This window comes from Carettochelys insculpta, chromosome 3, assembly GCF_033958435.1.
Source record: "Carettochelys insculpta isolate YL-2023 chromosome 3, ASM3395843v1, whole genome shotgun sequence".
Classification (NCBI taxonomy): Eukaryota; Metazoa; Chordata; order Testudines; family Carettochelyidae; genus Carettochelys; species Carettochelys insculpta.
In genome coordinates this window covers 101,441,752-101,458,247 of record NC_134139.1, presented here as the reverse complement: position 1 = coordinate 101,458,247, position 16,496 = coordinate 101,441,752, and the positions used below count along the sequence as shown (strand labels likewise).

The 16,496-nt window shown below is 44.9% G+C and overlaps 1 long non-coding RNA gene across 1 annotated transcript in view; it reads left to right on the top strand.

The window, feature by feature from the left end:
• Window positions 1-16,284, top strand: part of LOC142010393 (uncharacterized) — a 40,399-nt gene extending 24,115 nt beyond the window's left edge. The window contains exon 3 of the long non-coding RNA XR_012644781.1: window positions 14,952-16,284. This is a non-coding gene — a long non-coding RNA (uncharacterized LOC142010393). The remainder of the gene's footprint in view (window positions 1-14,951) is intronic.
• Window positions 16,285-16,496: the final 212 nt, after the last annotated feature.

Sequence of the window (16,496 nt, the reverse complement as noted above, 5' to 3'; positions counted from 1 at the left end):
CCAGTAACAATTTAAAAGTAGCCATCCTACAACAAAAAAATTTGAAAAATAAATGGAGAGAGAAATCTCTGAGCTGCAATTAATTTGCAAATTTAACTCCATCAACCAAGGATTAAACAGAGACTGGGAGTGGCTGGCCCCTCACAAAAGCAGTTTCTCTGTGCTGGAAGTTCACACCTCTACATTAGAATCTGACAATGGGTCACATCTCCCCTGACTAATCTGACTTGTTTTTTCTCCTTTCTTGAGGAATACTGCTGATAATGGGCTAGCCTATTTTGTCCATTGCCAGTGGATAGAGGGATAGAGGGATAGAGGGTGCACTTCAAGTATTATAATGGTGCTACATTTGTTGTTAAAAGAACCTTTCTGAATCAGTTGTTCTCATCTGTATTTAGATGGTAAGAAACAAAGAAAAGAAATGCAATCACCTGGGTATTTTTCTCATGGAAAATATCCCCATTATGCCCAGGATATGAAATCACTGACATGATGTGAGCAGTCAATCAAATATGAAATGGAGCTGTACAATAATGAAAGAATTAATTGAGACTTTAATAGACAAGAGGAAAAAAGCTTGCATCCTGAAGTTGGGAGATTACTGGCCATAGCAACATAAACACAAACACTATTTGATGTGCTTATTTTCCAGTTACATTACATAATTAGCAAAACAGTGGAGCAGACTAAAATACAGATGACATTATGTTTGGCTTATTTTCAGAACCAGTCCTACTCCACACTCCCACCCCTACCCCACTCCTCCCAATTGATATGCTCTTCTCAAAGAAATCCATGTCAATCCAGTCTCTCTCTCTCTCTCTCTCTCTCTCTCTCTCTCTCTCTCTCTCACACACACACTCACTCACACACACACACACACACAAAATCAGGGCAAACTGCTCACTACTGGCATCCCATCTTATCAATATTTTAATGGAGTTGAAGCTAAATGGCAGAGAAAAGGCAGCCCAGTAAACAAACGCACTCTGAAAAATGCTAAAAAACCCAACTCCGTTTGCTTTACATTCTTTCCTTTTCAGTAATGTGTATCCCCTGCAGGAACTCTGTTCTTAGGATTTCAAGCAGAGATGAGAAAATGCAGCAGAAGTTGGGCTTTTGTGAGCTTTTCAAACCTGCTGACATATTTATCAAATTGAGGCTTAATTTTTTTAAACCTTTTCTCCGCATGAATTGAACCCACATTGCTTAAGAAACAATTAAAATACCTTTATTTCCACACATGCACCTCCCCACCACTGCCTGCCTAGGGCACATGTGAAGTAAAGAAAATCATGAAAATTAACTTTGTACATTCTGGCCCATCTGTGGAGGATAATAAATAAGACAAACTAATGAACACTTTAATGAGGTGATACCTGTTGGAGTGAACTGGAAATTAATCAGCCACTTAGAGGCTGTGTCTACACTAGCATTCCTCTTTTGAAAGAGGCATGCAAATGAGGGAAATCTAAATGCAAATGAGATGCAGATTTACATATCTGGTACCTCATTTGCATATTCTTCTGTTGAAAGAGCTTCTTTTGAAAGAAGAAAAGCAGTGTAGACATGGATCTTTTGAAAGTAAACCCCATCTTCGAAAGAACTCTTCTTCCTACATAAAAAATAGGAAGAAGGGTTTTTTTTGACAATGGGGATTACTTTAGAAAGAGCCGTGTCTACGCTGCTTTCTTCTTTCAACAGAAGATATTTTGAAAGGAGAATACACGAATGAGGTGCCAGATATGTAAATATGTGCCTCATTTGCATTTTTATTTCCCTCATTTGCATGCCTCTTTTGAAAGAGGAATGCTAGTGTAGACATAGCCAGAATGCCTTGGAACATGCACTCCGCTACAGTAAGCATTAAAGTACATGATATCTTGGGATAATACAGATGTGAAAGATAGATTGTCTGATCTTGTTAGTCACTGAAATCAGTTTGTCTGTGGCCAAAGTCTAGAGGAGAAATGAATTCCCCCTGGAGATTTTGTGTAGAGCCTTATGAATGAGAGAATGCTCAGTGGTTAGGCTGCCTCCATTTCCCTCCTGTAAAACAGCAATAGTGTCACTTCTCTATCTCACAGGATTATTTGGGGCATTTCAAGTACCTTAAATAGGTAATTTATTTAGACTTGGATCTCTCCTTAGGGAAGATTCCTACATTTTCCTATAGATAAGACCATAAGAATGTCCATATGGGATCCAATGTCCACCTAGCCCAGAATCCTGTCTTCTGACAGTGGCCAAGGTGAGGTGTTTCACATGGAATGAAGAGAAGAGGTAAGCATCAACTGACCCATCCTTTCTTGCCTGTGTTTTCTGTATAGTACAGCTTTGTGAAGATTCAGTGAGAGCGAATGGAATACTTCCCTTAACACATGCTACATCACACTGGCTACATCTACACTACAGAAGTCTTTTGAAATAAGTTCTTCTAGAAGATCTCTTCTGAAAAAAAACACCTTTTGAATGAGTGTCCGCACACAAAAAAAGCAGATCAAAAAATTGATCCGTTCTTTCTATAGCGTCCACACAGTCCCCACTCTTTTGAAAGAATGGGCCAGGGGCTGAAATATCTGGAGCCATAAGGACTGCTCTTTTGAAAGACGGGCCCCGCGGAGCGTCTACAAACACTTTCTTTTGAAAGAATCTTTCAAAAGGGGGCGCTTTTCCTGAAATGGGAGTGGAAAAGTGTTTTTGAAAGGAGCACTGCTTTCTTTTGATTTACTTTTGAAAGAACACTTTTTGTGTGTGGATGCTCCATGGGCTCTTTCAAAAGAGCCCTTCCTTTCAAAAAATCTTTTGAAAGAGCTTGCTAGTGTAGACATGGCCACTATATTCCTCAAGGGGATCATTGGGCACAGAGACAACACAAAGGATGGAAAATTAAAACAAAAATATTGTTCTCCAATACATGACTGGTAAGATTGAGGGGAAGCTAAGGAAAGGGCTGCCTGTACTATTGTTGCAGCTCCTGCTCTTTAGCCTACATTTGGTGTAAGTAACATGGTCAAGATAATGTAGAAAGCCTGTGACAGAGAAAGAAATAGAACCTGGGACTCCTGACCTCTGTTCTGTGCCTCAAGACTAAATGCATGTATCCTTCCTCCCTCCAAATAATGTACCTGACCAACTGTACAACACCATTCATGGATGAAAACTGTCTTCTTGAATTATCTTATGTCTTGATGCATGAGATCTGATGTACTTGGTAATATGTGACCCAGCTAATGTAACTGAAAACTTAATGATTATTCTCACAAATGTTCAATTTCTCCTTGACTCTTGCTACATACAAACTCTCTCTCTCTCTCTCTCTCTCTCTCTCTCTCTCTCAAACTAATCCCGTTAGAAGTAATGTAATTACTTGGGTCATAGCATAATTCCCAATGTTTGACTGAAGGGCATAAGTGCCCTTGATAATGCAGGCCTAATGTAATAAATAAGAATGTGCATTTGTTTTATATATCATCGACTCTATTTTTCTTAAAAATGTAAAATGCTGAAATCATTTAAACCCTCTTCATAAAGCAATTCAGTTAGTTCTTTATTTGTAGCTAATACATTCATTGCTTTCTGTTAAAGGGTACAGGAGCAAAAGAATACTGGGAAAATTCATTATGCTTTGACCAGACATGTAATTGCCTTCTAGTGATCAGAAATAGTGCAGCATTAAATATGATGTGGCAAAACTCACCTCTGTAATCTGCGAGGGGAATCTCATTTCCTCCCTGAAGATCACTGTTGCATAATTTGCAGAACTCACATGCTGATCATTGGATGTGCCATTTTTAGAACCAGGGGAATGAATGCTGAAGTTTATTCCATTCCAAGCTCTGGCACAAGCTTCTGTCATGACCTTGGGAAAGCTGTTATACTTTCTACGTCAGTTCTCCCATTAATAATTACCTACCTCAGAATTCCTCTTTTGGCTTCCTGATGCCCTTGGGTGGTAAGACCACTGAGAGAGAACAGGCTACTGCTGTGATAGTATAAGGCACTCCCCTACAAAAGGCAGAGGAGAAACATCTTGAGTGGGACTGACATGATAAAAGTGAAATGTTTACAGTCTAATTTAAATAACATGCTGTACTTCGTGCACTCCATTTTTGCTTTCAGTCGTATCAGTGATCCATTTGTTATGAAACAGTTCTTTACAGTGCATTTCAAATGTGCATACTACATTTAGTGCCATACTGAGGCCTTCTTTATGTTTAGAATGCATATTAAAATGTAGGTAGGTTTGAAGGTATACATGGCTTTAATTAAAGTGAAGGGGGCTTTTGAGAGGGAAATTTTGAAAGGGGAGAGATTTTATTAAGGGCTAAAAATTTCCATGTGATAGCTGTGTTTTTTGACATTTCTGCACTCTTACACAGCATACAGTAGAGTTTAACAGAGCAATTAGTTGGCAAAAGGGGTAGCAACTGCCACAGGCCTTGGTAGCAGGCTGTCTCATACCACATAATAAAAGCAAGTCTGGAAATGGATTTGGGACTCTATGGCTGCGTCTACACGTGCACGCTACTTCGAAGTAGCGGCAGTAACTTCGAAATAGTGCCCGTCGCAGCTACACGTGTTGGGCGCTATTTCGAAGTTGAAATCGACGTTAGGCGGCGAGACGTCGAAGTCGCTAACCCCATGAGGGGATGGGAATAGCGCCCTACTTCGACGTTCAACATCGAAGTAGGGACATGTAGACGATCCGCGTCCCGCAACATCGAAATAGCGGGGTCCTCCATGGCGGCCATCAGCTGGGGGGTTGAGAGATACTCTCTCTCCAGCCCTTGCGGGGCTCTGTGGTCACCGTGGGCAGCAGCCCTTAGCCCAGGGCTTCTGGCTGCTGCTGCTGCAGCTGGGGGTCCGTGCTGCATATACAGGGTCTGCAACTAGTTGTTGGCTCTGTGTATCTTGCACTGTTTAATGAAAGTGTGTCTGGGAGGGGCCCTTTAAGGGAGCGACTTGCTGTTGAGTCCGCCCCGTGACCCTGTCTGCAGCTGTGCCTGGCTCCCTTATTTCGATGTGTGCTACTCTGGCGTGTAGACGTTCCCTTGCTGCGCCTATTTCGATGTTGGGCTGAGCAACGTCGAAGTTGAACATCGACGTTGCCAGCCCTGGAGGACGTGTAGACGTTATTCATCGAAATAGGCTATTTCGATGTCGCTACTTCGAAATTAGCTATTTCGATGTAGCGTGCACGTGTAGACGTAGCCTATCTGAACTGCTGAGGTGCCTTCATATACCAGAGAGGTGACATGCTTAATACCCAGGAAGGGAAAGGAAAAGGAAATTTCACTGCACCACTAGACAAAAGGCCCTGTCATTCAGCTGACAGAGCAGCACTGATGACAAGTCTTAAGGGAGCTGTGTCTGCCTTCATTGTTGGAGGTGAGTTACCAAGAAGGTGGCTGGTGGCAGGGATGGGATGGAGGGAAATTTTTCCAGCAGGAAGGACTATAGGAGGGGCTGTTCTCGTTATCCAGGGAGAGATGGAGTTAGTAAAGCTCAGTACAATAGCAAACTCCAGCACAGATGCCAGAAAGGAAAGCTTAAAATATATGATGAAAAAGAGAGACAATTTATGTTCAGTTAAAACTAGTAACCCAAAAAGTTAATTTAGCTCACTTTTCAGCTCAGCATAATACTTAACTTGTAATGTTTTTGGCATTGTATCTTGCCATATGTTATTGTCACCAGTGACTGCCTCAGCAAGGCTATTGTCCCAAAAGAAGCCTCTAGGGCTATGTTTACACAACAGCCTAAACCTGCAATGAGGTATACAGGGATGTCAAAATAGCACACCCCCATTATATCAAAAAATATTTTGAAATGATGGGAGCATTGCATAGACACAGGGCAGCTATTTCAGGATACTGTAGTATCCCCAAATAGCTCCCACTGTAAGACGTAACCTAAGTAAATGTTAGGCGTAAGATACCTGAAGGCTCTCTCCATTGCCATCTATTGATGAGCTGGAGAGAAGACCTTATGAACAGCTGACGTTTGCGTAGGTACACCTATTTAGCGTCCCTGATGGTCAGACAGACCTGTCCAATTCTGGCTATTTTAGCTCAAAATTCACTTTAGTGTTAGATGCAGAGGTAATGAAATGGTATTATCCTTGCGGTATGACAAAAAGACTGCCAAACTCTACCTCCCATGCTCTAAGTAAGGGGGTCATCCTGACTTTAACCTTGCCAATTCCAGTGACAGTCAGAAACGATGGGGTGGGTGTTTTTATCTGGTGCTTTGGACTTTATGTGAAGGGTTCCAGGAACTCTTTGACTGTTAGTGCTTATAATAGTGCTTAAAAACTAGCTTAGCATACTCAAATTGGAGTCGGTGTTTCTGTTCAGTGATCTCAAGAGCTAAACTCACTGATTGGAGGATAAACCTTAGACTTATGTGGGAAGTGTTGTACTGAAAGATGACACAGACTATACAGCAGCAGTGAGATTCCCCACTACCTGGTAACATTGCTAAGAACTAGGCTGCGTAGCCTTAAAACACAAATACACGTGGAAGTGGCTGTGAGCAATGGGAGAAGCAACTCTGATTAGGGTGACCATACTTCCCAATGCCAAATAGAGGATATAGGGATGCGGGGGGGCAGCTCCCTGGCTGTAGCTGCCAAACAAGTGCAGCTTCCTGGCTGCGCCATATCATGGGGTGCCAGAACAGGGCTGTCACCCCATGGGGGAGCTCCCCAGTTGCAAAGACAGTGCTCTATGGAGGTAGGAGGGGTTTTCAGCTGCCCCACAGTGCTGGGCTCTGGGAATGCTTCCGGGATGCTTCCTGGCTCCAGCGGTGGCTGACCTGTGCAGGGGGAGGGCATGGCTGCAGCTCCCAGATGCCCTATGCCTCCAGGCACTGGGAATGGGGATGCCACCTCACAGGGGAGCTCCCTGGCTGCCCTATACATTGGAGTGCTGGCAATGGGGCTACTGCCCTGCTGGGGAGAGGCCTCCATGGCTGCAGAAGGTGGCTGCCCCACTCCACAGGACACTGGCAATGGGGCTGCAACCCTGAAGGAGAACTCTGTGGCTGCCCCATGTCTTGGGGTGCTGGCAACAGTACTGATGCCCCACAGGAGAGATCCCTGGGTGTGCAGCTCCCTAGCTGCAGAGGTGGCTGCCCAGTGGTGGGTGGGGTGGCTACACAGGAGGCTGTCCTGCAGCAGGGATTGGGCTGCCACCCTGCAGTGGTCTTCCAGGCTGCACGGGCAGCTGCCCCATGGAGGAGTTGCTCAGCATTGCTGGGACACCAGGCCCCCCTTAAAATCTTAGAGGTGGGGACAAACCACACTGCCCTACCCTGCAGCATAGCCTGACTTCCCTCTATGGCAGGGCCCCTGGCTCCCTCCTGCTGCTGCCTCTACTGGCTGGTCAGTAGGTGATGTAAGTGCTGTCTGCCCAGGTCCGATTGATTTTACCTGCGGTTGCAGCTGCACTGATGGGGAAAAGGCAGCTCATCATCAGGGGGAATGAATACATTGGACAATTAGCTTTTTTTTTGTTAAAAGGGGACAGGTGGTCATCCTAACTCTGAAAATAGTAAGCAAGATCAGCAGAGCCACTGTTTGACTCCCTTCTCCTTCCAGGGTGGGACATGAAGCTATGGGTGGCCACCTCTGAATTCTCAGACTTCACTGACTTTAGACAACAACTTGCGAGTGGGTTGCAGTCAAGAGAAAGGGGAATGACATGATAAAGGGACTTCCATCTTTCAGACTTTTCTTATACAAGACTCAGTGATTGTGAGTGGACTGTGAGGCACTCTAGAGGTTGTTTAGTTTTCCCAGATTTATTTCTGAGGACTCATAGACTTTTAACCCAGCCCTTGTTACTGCCAACACCTTCTGGCAGAAAGGTTATTTACACGTTGAACAGGAGTAGTTCCAAAATGATTTACTTCTGGAATGGAAGAATTTACATAAGAATACAAGAAGGGCCATACTGAGTCTGACCAATGGTCTATCTAGCCCAGTATCCTGTCTTCCAACAGCAGACAATGCCAGGTGCTCGGGAAGAATGAACAGGATAAGGCAATTCACTGAGGCTGTGTCTACACTTGCATTCCTCTTTCTAAAGAGGTATGCAAATGAGGGAAAGCAAAAATGCAAATGAGGTGCAGATTTGCATATCTGGCACCTCATTTGCATATTCTTATTTCAAAAGAGCTTTTTTCAAAAGAAGAAAACCATTCTAGACATTGCTCTTTCGAAAGTAAACCCCATCTTGGAAGGAATCCTTCCCATAAAAAAGGGAAGAAGGATTCTTTCGAAGATGGGGTTTACGTTAGAAAGAGCAGTGTCTACACTGGTTTTCTTCTTTCAAAAGACGCTCTTTTGAAATAAGAATATACAAATGAGGTGCCAGATATGCAAATCTGCACCTCATTTACATTTTCAATTTCCCTCATTTGCATACCTTTTTAGAAAGAGGAGTGTAAGTGTAGACGCAGCCTGAGTGATTCATCTGCTGTTATCTAGCCCCAAGTCCAGAGGGTTAGAGTTACCCAGAGCATGGGGTTGAATCTCTGACCTTCTTGATTTTGGTGGACCTATCCTCCTGGAAATTAGATATTTTTTTAACGGTTATACTTGTGTTCTTCACAAATCCCCTGGCAATCAGTTTCACAGGTTGGCTGTGTATTATGTGAAGAAGTATTTCTTTATGTTTGCTTTAACTTGCAGGCTATTAATTCCATTGGGTGACCCCTGGTTCTTGTGTTATGTGAAGGGTTAGACTAATGATCCTTGTCACCACTTCTAACCCCAGGATTTTATGATTCTGTGAATATAGTCCCTTTTGCTACACTATTCATGATTTTATAAACTTATGTCATATCCCCACCAGTCATCTATTTTCTAAACTGAACAGTCCCAATCTTTGAAATTTCCCCTCATATGGAAGCACTTTCATACCCCTAATCATTTCTATTACTCTTCTCTTAATCTTTTCCAATTCCTATATCTATAGCTATATATATATTTGAGCTGGGGTGATGAGAACTGCAAGCAGTATTCAATGTGTGAGTGTGCCATGGAATTATTTAGTGGTATTATGGAATTTTCTGTCTAATTTTCTATCCATATTCTAATCACTCTTAACATTCTGTTAGCTTTTTTGATGGCTGAGCAGATGTTTTTAGAGAACTAGGCCTGATGATTTGAAATCTGTCTTCAGTTGTAAGAGCTGATTTAGACCCCATAATTTGGAAAGATAGTTGGGATTATGTGCTCCAACCCTACCCTCTGGATCTGCATCTCATTGTGGTGAGTGGGTTTGTGTGTTGCAATGAACCTGAGAGCAATGCTGCAGGGAGTCTCGTGCTCCCAGCAGAGTCACCCATGGTGGCAAGATCAAGGGGGAGGGTCCAGACAAAGAACGGTCTTAAAAGCCCACAATGGTGAATAGGATTGTTACCAAACGGAAAAGTCAGAGGAAACAGATCCAACGAAAAATCCATGTGCAAGGCTTGGAGTACTCCATCAGATGAAATAACTTCCAGATAGCACTCCAAAGGAAGCTGCCAACAGTACACCCTGAAGTTGTGGAAGAACACTGGTGTCAAATGAAACATGCCATCATTGGAGCTCATGGGGAAACCGTTGGCTACCAGACCAGGAAGCATCAAGACTGGTTTGATGAGAATGATGTGGTAATTGAACAGTTGATTTTGAGACAAAAAGGAGAGCCTTTAGGGACTGGCAAAGTGACATCAGTTTCATGACAAAGAGAGAAGCACATGCCAAGGCCAAGGCAGAAGTGCAGCATAAAAGAAGGACTCTGAAAAACCAGTTGTGGACAGAGGAGGCATGAGAACTCCAGCATTTCACAGACATGAACAAGAGGTTTTCTCAATGCTACCAAAGGTGTTTATGAACTGAGAAACCATGAAATCAGTCCCCTGAGATCAAAGGATGGTACCCAATTCTTGAAAGACAATGGAGCCATTGTGTCTCACTGGAGGGAGCACTATAATGAGCTCTTGAACTGCCCCTCTACCATGGTCTTACAATCCCTTGACCAAATCCCACAGCAACCACCTAGAGACAATCTTGCAACACTTCCTACCCTGAGTGAGGTCCAGGCTGCCATCAAAGTGATGAAGTGCAACAAGGCAACCAGACTAGATGGAATCCCCACCAAAGTCTTCAAAGAAGGTGGGCCAGAGCTCCACAACCAGCTCCACCTCTTATTCTCAAGGTCTAGGATAGGGAGCAGATGCCACAAGATTTTGAAGACACCCTGATCATCAGTCTTTTCGAGATAAGCGACAAGTCAGACTGTGGAAAATATAATGGCATCTCCCTCCTGGAAACAGCAAGGAAAATCTTAGCTTGAATCCTTACAAACTGGCTCCTGGCACCCTTCAAAGGAATTCTCCCAGAATCGCAGAGAGGCTTCTGACCATTCTGAGGAACAGTGAACATGATCTTCACTGCCCAACAACTTCAAGAAAAATGTCGTGAACACAACCAAGCCTTATATATGAGTTTAAGCAACCTGACCAAAGCATTTGACTCAGTCAGTTTTAGTGACCTGTGGACCATGCTCTCAAAGATCGGCTGCCCCAAAAATTCATTAGCATTTTAAGGCTGCTTCACAACTACATGACTGCCACGGTATTGAGCAACAATGGATTCCAAAATGACCCCTTTGAGGTCAAAACAGCAGTCAAGCCGAGCTGCATCATTGCCCCATCACTGTTCTGCACCTTCGTTTCCATGACCCTGCACCTCATTGATGGCCCGATTTCAGGTGGTGTGAAGATTGTCTGTAGAATAAATGGGAAGTTTTTCAATCTCAGGAGGCTGAAGGCTAGAAGCTAGACCTCTACGACCTCATTCATGAAGGTCCATCACGCCAATGACAATATGGGTGTTGCACTTCCTCTCAGTCCTTCAGACCATCTCAAGTGCGTTCACTAAGCATACCAGAATCTTGGCCTCACACTGAACATCAAAAAGATGCTCCACCAACCTTCACTGATGGGACAATCTCATTCACCTTCTATTAAAGTCAATGGGGAACTGCTGGAAAATGTGGAGCACTTCCCATATCTTGGAAGTCAACTTTTCACTAAAATTGACATTGATCCAGGAATCCAGCAATGTCTAAGCTGTGCAAGCTCTGCTTTCATCAGCTTGAGACAGATGCTGCATCTACTCTACGAGGTAAATTTGATATTTAATAAATTTGAATGTTTAACCTCAATATTATGATTTCAAATAAAGTGTCCACAAAACTCCTTGGCCGTTTCTACACAGACCACCATATTTTGGGCCATGTATTACCGTGCCACTTTCTTCGAATACACAGCCCAAAATATGCTAATGAGGCAGGGATGCAAATTCCTGCCTCATTAGCATACAGACATGTGATTTGGAGTCTGAAAGAACAGTCTTCCGGACTCCAAAATGGTGTTTAGAAGCGCGGCTCCCCGGGGGGGGTCTTCCGGAAGGAAGTCCTTCCGGAGGCCCATTCTTACCAAAAATTTTCAGGAAGAAGGGGCCTCCAGAAGAAAGACTTCCTTCCGGAAGCTCCCCCGGGCTGCACTTCTATATGGCGTTGTGAAATCTGAAAGAATGGTCTTCCAGACTCCAAATCACTTGACCATATGCGAGTGAAGCATGGGAAATTTGCATCCGCACCTCATGAGCATATTTTGGGCCGTGTATTACCATGCCACTTTTGAACAAAGTGGTCTGTGTAGAAATGGCCCTTGAAATTTGACCCACTTTTTTTCTGTGTTGAATCTCAACATCCCTTTGCCCCGTGCAAGTTCGACAGTGTGAGCACTGCATTGTGGGTACCTATCCCAGATTGTCTTAGCTCTGGTTGCTTCTGGGTGTTTCATGTTGGAATCCAAGAATTCCATGCACTGTCCCAGAATTCACTGCATCATTAACCTTGCGAAAAAAGAACTGGAGATCGTACCATTTCCTGCTGCAGCATTCCAGTGCAAGCATGGATCCACGAACGCTCCAACTCATAGCATAGATCATTTCAGCAACCACCGCGGCTGTCATGCAATTTGTCCTTCAGTTCCAAAGCTCAATGATGCATGGCTAATCTACTGGGTGCTGCTGATGTTGCTGCTGCTGCTGCTGAGGATGGTTTGGAAGAGTAAATCTCCCAACTGCTGTCAAAGACCTCAGAGCTGCTGGCTGCCTTGGCTGCATTGCTGAGAGTGGAGTGAAGATTTTGGGCTTGAGAGACCAGCACACACTTGTGGGGCCACATCGTTTTGTTGTCCTGGGACGATCAGCAGTGGGTGCAGAACTTTCACATGTGCAAGTCCACCTTTATGGAACTGTGTGATGTGCTGGCACCCGCCCTGAAGCACACCACCACCAAAACAAGGCAGGCTTTAATGGTTCAGAAGCGAGTGGTAATTACACTGGGGAAGTTTGCAACCCCCGACTGTTACTGGTCAGTGGCAAATCAGTTCAGGGTGGGCAGATCTACAGTGGGGTCTATGGTGATGGAGGTGGCCCATGCAATCTGCCAGCATTGCCTCAGGAAGACTGTGACTCTGGGAGATGTACAGGCCATAGTGGATGGCTTTGCTGCCCAGGGCTTTCCTAACTGTGGTGCGGCAATAGATGGCACATATATCCCCATCATAGCCCCATACCATCTGGCCTCGGAGCATATTAATCAAAAGGGGTACATCTCCATGGTCATGCTGGGGTTTGTAGAGCACAAAGGTCATTTTACTGACATCAGTGTTGGCTGGTCATGGAGGTTTCATGATGTGCATATATTCCAGAATTTGGGACTGACCAAAAGCTCCTGGATGGGACTTTTTTTTCCCTGATCAGAAAATCAAGATTGGCAACATGGAGATATCTAATGTTATACTGGGCGAACCTGCTCACCCTCTGCTTCCCTTCCTGATGAAACCCTACATAGAAGCCCTGGACCTCAGCAAGGAAAACTTTAATCTCAGACTGAACAGGTGCAGAATGATCGTGGAATGTGCCTTTGGCTGTTTAAAAGCGAGCTTCAGATGTTTATTGATCTGTTTGGATGTTTCTGAAGCTAATGTCCCCACCATTATCACAGTGTGCGCTATTTTGCACAACATATGTGAATCAAGTTGGGACACCTTCCCATCGATCTGGAATTCTGAAGTGGAGGCATTAGGCAGGGCTCACTTGCAGCCATCTACACTGTCATCCAACAGTAGCCAGGCTGAGGAAGCAGCAATAGGGGACACTTTAAAAAATAGCTTTATGGCTGATCTGTAATGCACATGCTACGTATACATTTGTCTGCCGTAATGCCAATAAATTATACTGTGCCATAATGAATAACTGCTTTTACTTGGTGGGAGGGAGTTAAGTTGCAGTAAATAGAATGCATGTGGCAGGCAGCTGTGCCTTCAGTGCCCCCCTCCAACCTGCTCAGCTCCGTCAGCTCCACATCTGCTGCAGACCAGGGAGTAGCACTGGCCAGCTGTGCCTTCATCGGCACCCCCCCTCCCCCCACCCACCTGTTTTGATTTGTGTTCTCCCCCACACACTCCTGCAGGAAAAGAAATGACACTGAGCTCAAAGGAATGATTTATATTTTGGGAGGAGAAGAACTTTAAGTGGACGGGAAAAGAAGCCTTCTCCAGGGTGCTTGCAGAGCCTTCTGCAGTGGCCCTTGGGGTTGGAGCAGCAGGGTAGCCTTGCCCTCCCTCCTTGCATGCATGGGGACCATGACATTGGTGGATGGGCAACCTCTCCTCAGGGGACTCTGGCCAGCAGGTATCAGCTGCTGCCCTGCTGGGTTCAAAGTCCCTCTGCAGCTGAAGCAGGGAGAACAGGACCTCCATATGCTCAGTAATGGCTGTTACGAGCTTCACCATGACCTCAGTCTGCTTTGCCATGAACTCAGTCTCCTTTGCCACAGCCTCATTCATCTTTGATAATTGCTGCTGCTGGAGGTCAAGCATTCTCTCATTAAAGTTTACTTGACTCTGACACCACGCAGCTGAACTGTGATGCCACTAAGCAGTGTCCTTTGTCAGGTTCTTGTGCTCTGTCTCAGTGTTTTCCATGTGCTGCAGGATCAGATCTTGTTTGCATTTCTTGCTTCTTCTGGTTTTCTCTGCAACGCTGGGCACTGGGTCTGGAAAATGAAGGTCAAAATTAAGATACAATGCACATAATGTGCTTTGAAGTGCAATGAATGGGCTGTGTGTTCTATCACTGAAAGTATACTTTTGAAGGACACGTAGGTTATTAAGGATGGGACAGTAAACATGCATTTCACAATACCTCACTTGCCATCACTTATCCAGCACATTATTTTGTGGACATGGTAAGTTATAAGCAATTGTCCTCTTTTTGTGGGAATGGGAAGGTCTGCAAAGCAAGGGTAGCTGCCAAGTGTCCTGGCTGGGTGTCCTGTGGCAGTGAAAAATGGATGGACACGTGGGGGTTTGATGTACAATAAAAATAATATAAAGAAAAAAAAATCCAAAGAAAGGCTGGATGTAAAGGGACATAGGAGGGGAAAAGCACAGCAGAGGAATCCCCTGTGGGGCGTGGGGGATTCCTGAAAACTGAAAGGAAATGGTGCTTGGAAAGGGTCATGGGAGGGGAAATGCCCAGCAGAACTCAGCAGCTGCATGGCACCAGGGAGTCCTGGAAAATGCAAAGAAAAGGCGGGGGGCGGAAAGAAATGCCAGGGAAAAGGGACATGGAACGGAAAAAGCACAGCAGAGCCTGGTAGCAGTGTGGTGCAGGGGAGTCATGACAAATGGAAAGAAATGCTGGCTGGAAAGGGACATGGGAGAGGGAACCACCGCAGAGCCTACAAACTGTGTTGTGGGCTGGGGAATGGAGCACCCACTGGCTGCTGCAGGCAAATATAAAAGGGCAGGAAGCATGTTAAAAAAAAGAAACAACAAAAAAAATCCAGATGCGAATTCCTGTGTTTCTGCAGGTTGCCAGAGAAGACATCCTCCTCCTAAAACGAACAGATATGGAGACAGAAGTGACCAAAAGCCTGGAGAATTTGCTAAAATGCTGTGCGATGCCATGACACCAGATTGCTATCTAGTTGCCTGGCATGGCAAGGTGTGCTACCTTGAAAGCTGCAACAACTCAGGCCTACCTAAGGACCTCGTGAAAAAAATACAAGAGTGCCTGGATGAGGCCTTCAAGGAGACCTCTAAAAAGGAGAAGTGCTCTATCCTAAGAAAAATTAACACTCTCTTCTGAGGGGCATGGAAGCACAGCTAGCAAACCTGTGCCTATGCAAAACACTATGCCTATACCCACCCCAACCCACTTCTAGCATGCAGAATAAATATGCACCCAAACTGCTTGCTCTGGGGGTTCTGGGACTGGCATGGAGATGCCCAGCATGGAGGTGACTGCCATGGAGGGTCCCAGTGTGGAGGGGAACGCCATGGCCTGCCATGGAGGAGACCAGCTTCAGGCTGATGGTGAAGCACTTCAGGCTGTCTGGAACAACTTCCTCTGTCCCATGCTCATGGTTCCCTTCATCCTCACCATTGCCTTCTGCCTCCAGGCCACCCTATTTCTCTGGGCTCACCCTGAACTCCACACCAGGGCCTCCACAAGTGTTGTAATCCAGTCTGGGCTCCATGGTGGGGTCATTCCCTACAAGCATGTGTAGCTGTTGATAGTAGTGCAAGGGGAGCTACCCTTGACCACTGGTTGGCTTCCCGGACTTTTTGATAGGCCTGACAGAGTTCTTTAACCTTCACTCAGCACTGCATAGAGTCCCGGGAGTAACCTTGGGTTGCCATCTCATGCACCATCTGATCATAGATTGTCGCGTTTCTTTTGGCCCCCTGAAGTCTCTTCGCCATTGAATGGTCTCCCCAAATGGTAATGAGATTAAGAATCTCCTGGTGGGTCCAAGATGGGGCTCTCTTGTGAGCCTGAAAAGTGCTAGTCAGATCACTACCCTGAGTCCTCATGATTGCAGTACAGGGCTACCGATAATTGCTACTGATGCGGTGCAATGCTACTGATGCAGTGCGATGCAATGGGCAAAGAGATTTTTTCATAATAGACGCCCTTTACATTTGCAGGGCTCGGCTGTTAAATTGCAATTTAAAGTTTATTCCAAATTCAGGTTTTCTAGCTCATTATAAGGCCTCTTTTACATACTTTGCTTTATCTAATTATTGACTTCCCTCCCCCTTCTGCCTCCTCCTCTCTGATTTGCTCACCTTGATAATAATTTTTCTGATTTGTCATCCTTGATTACTATTTTTGGTTCTCTGTGCCTTAAATATTGAGTCTGTTCTGGTATGGCTATGGTCTGAGGAAGTGGGTCTGTCCCATGACAGCTCATCACCTAATAAATTATTTTGTTAAAGTGCTACTGGACTGCTTTTTTGTTTTACTTGTTATAGAGTGACTGCCAAAAGCAAGAAGGCTGAGTTCCAGTGCAAATTACCTTGAATGTATCAACACTGAATTTCATCTGCCAGTTTCTTGACCAGTCACCCAG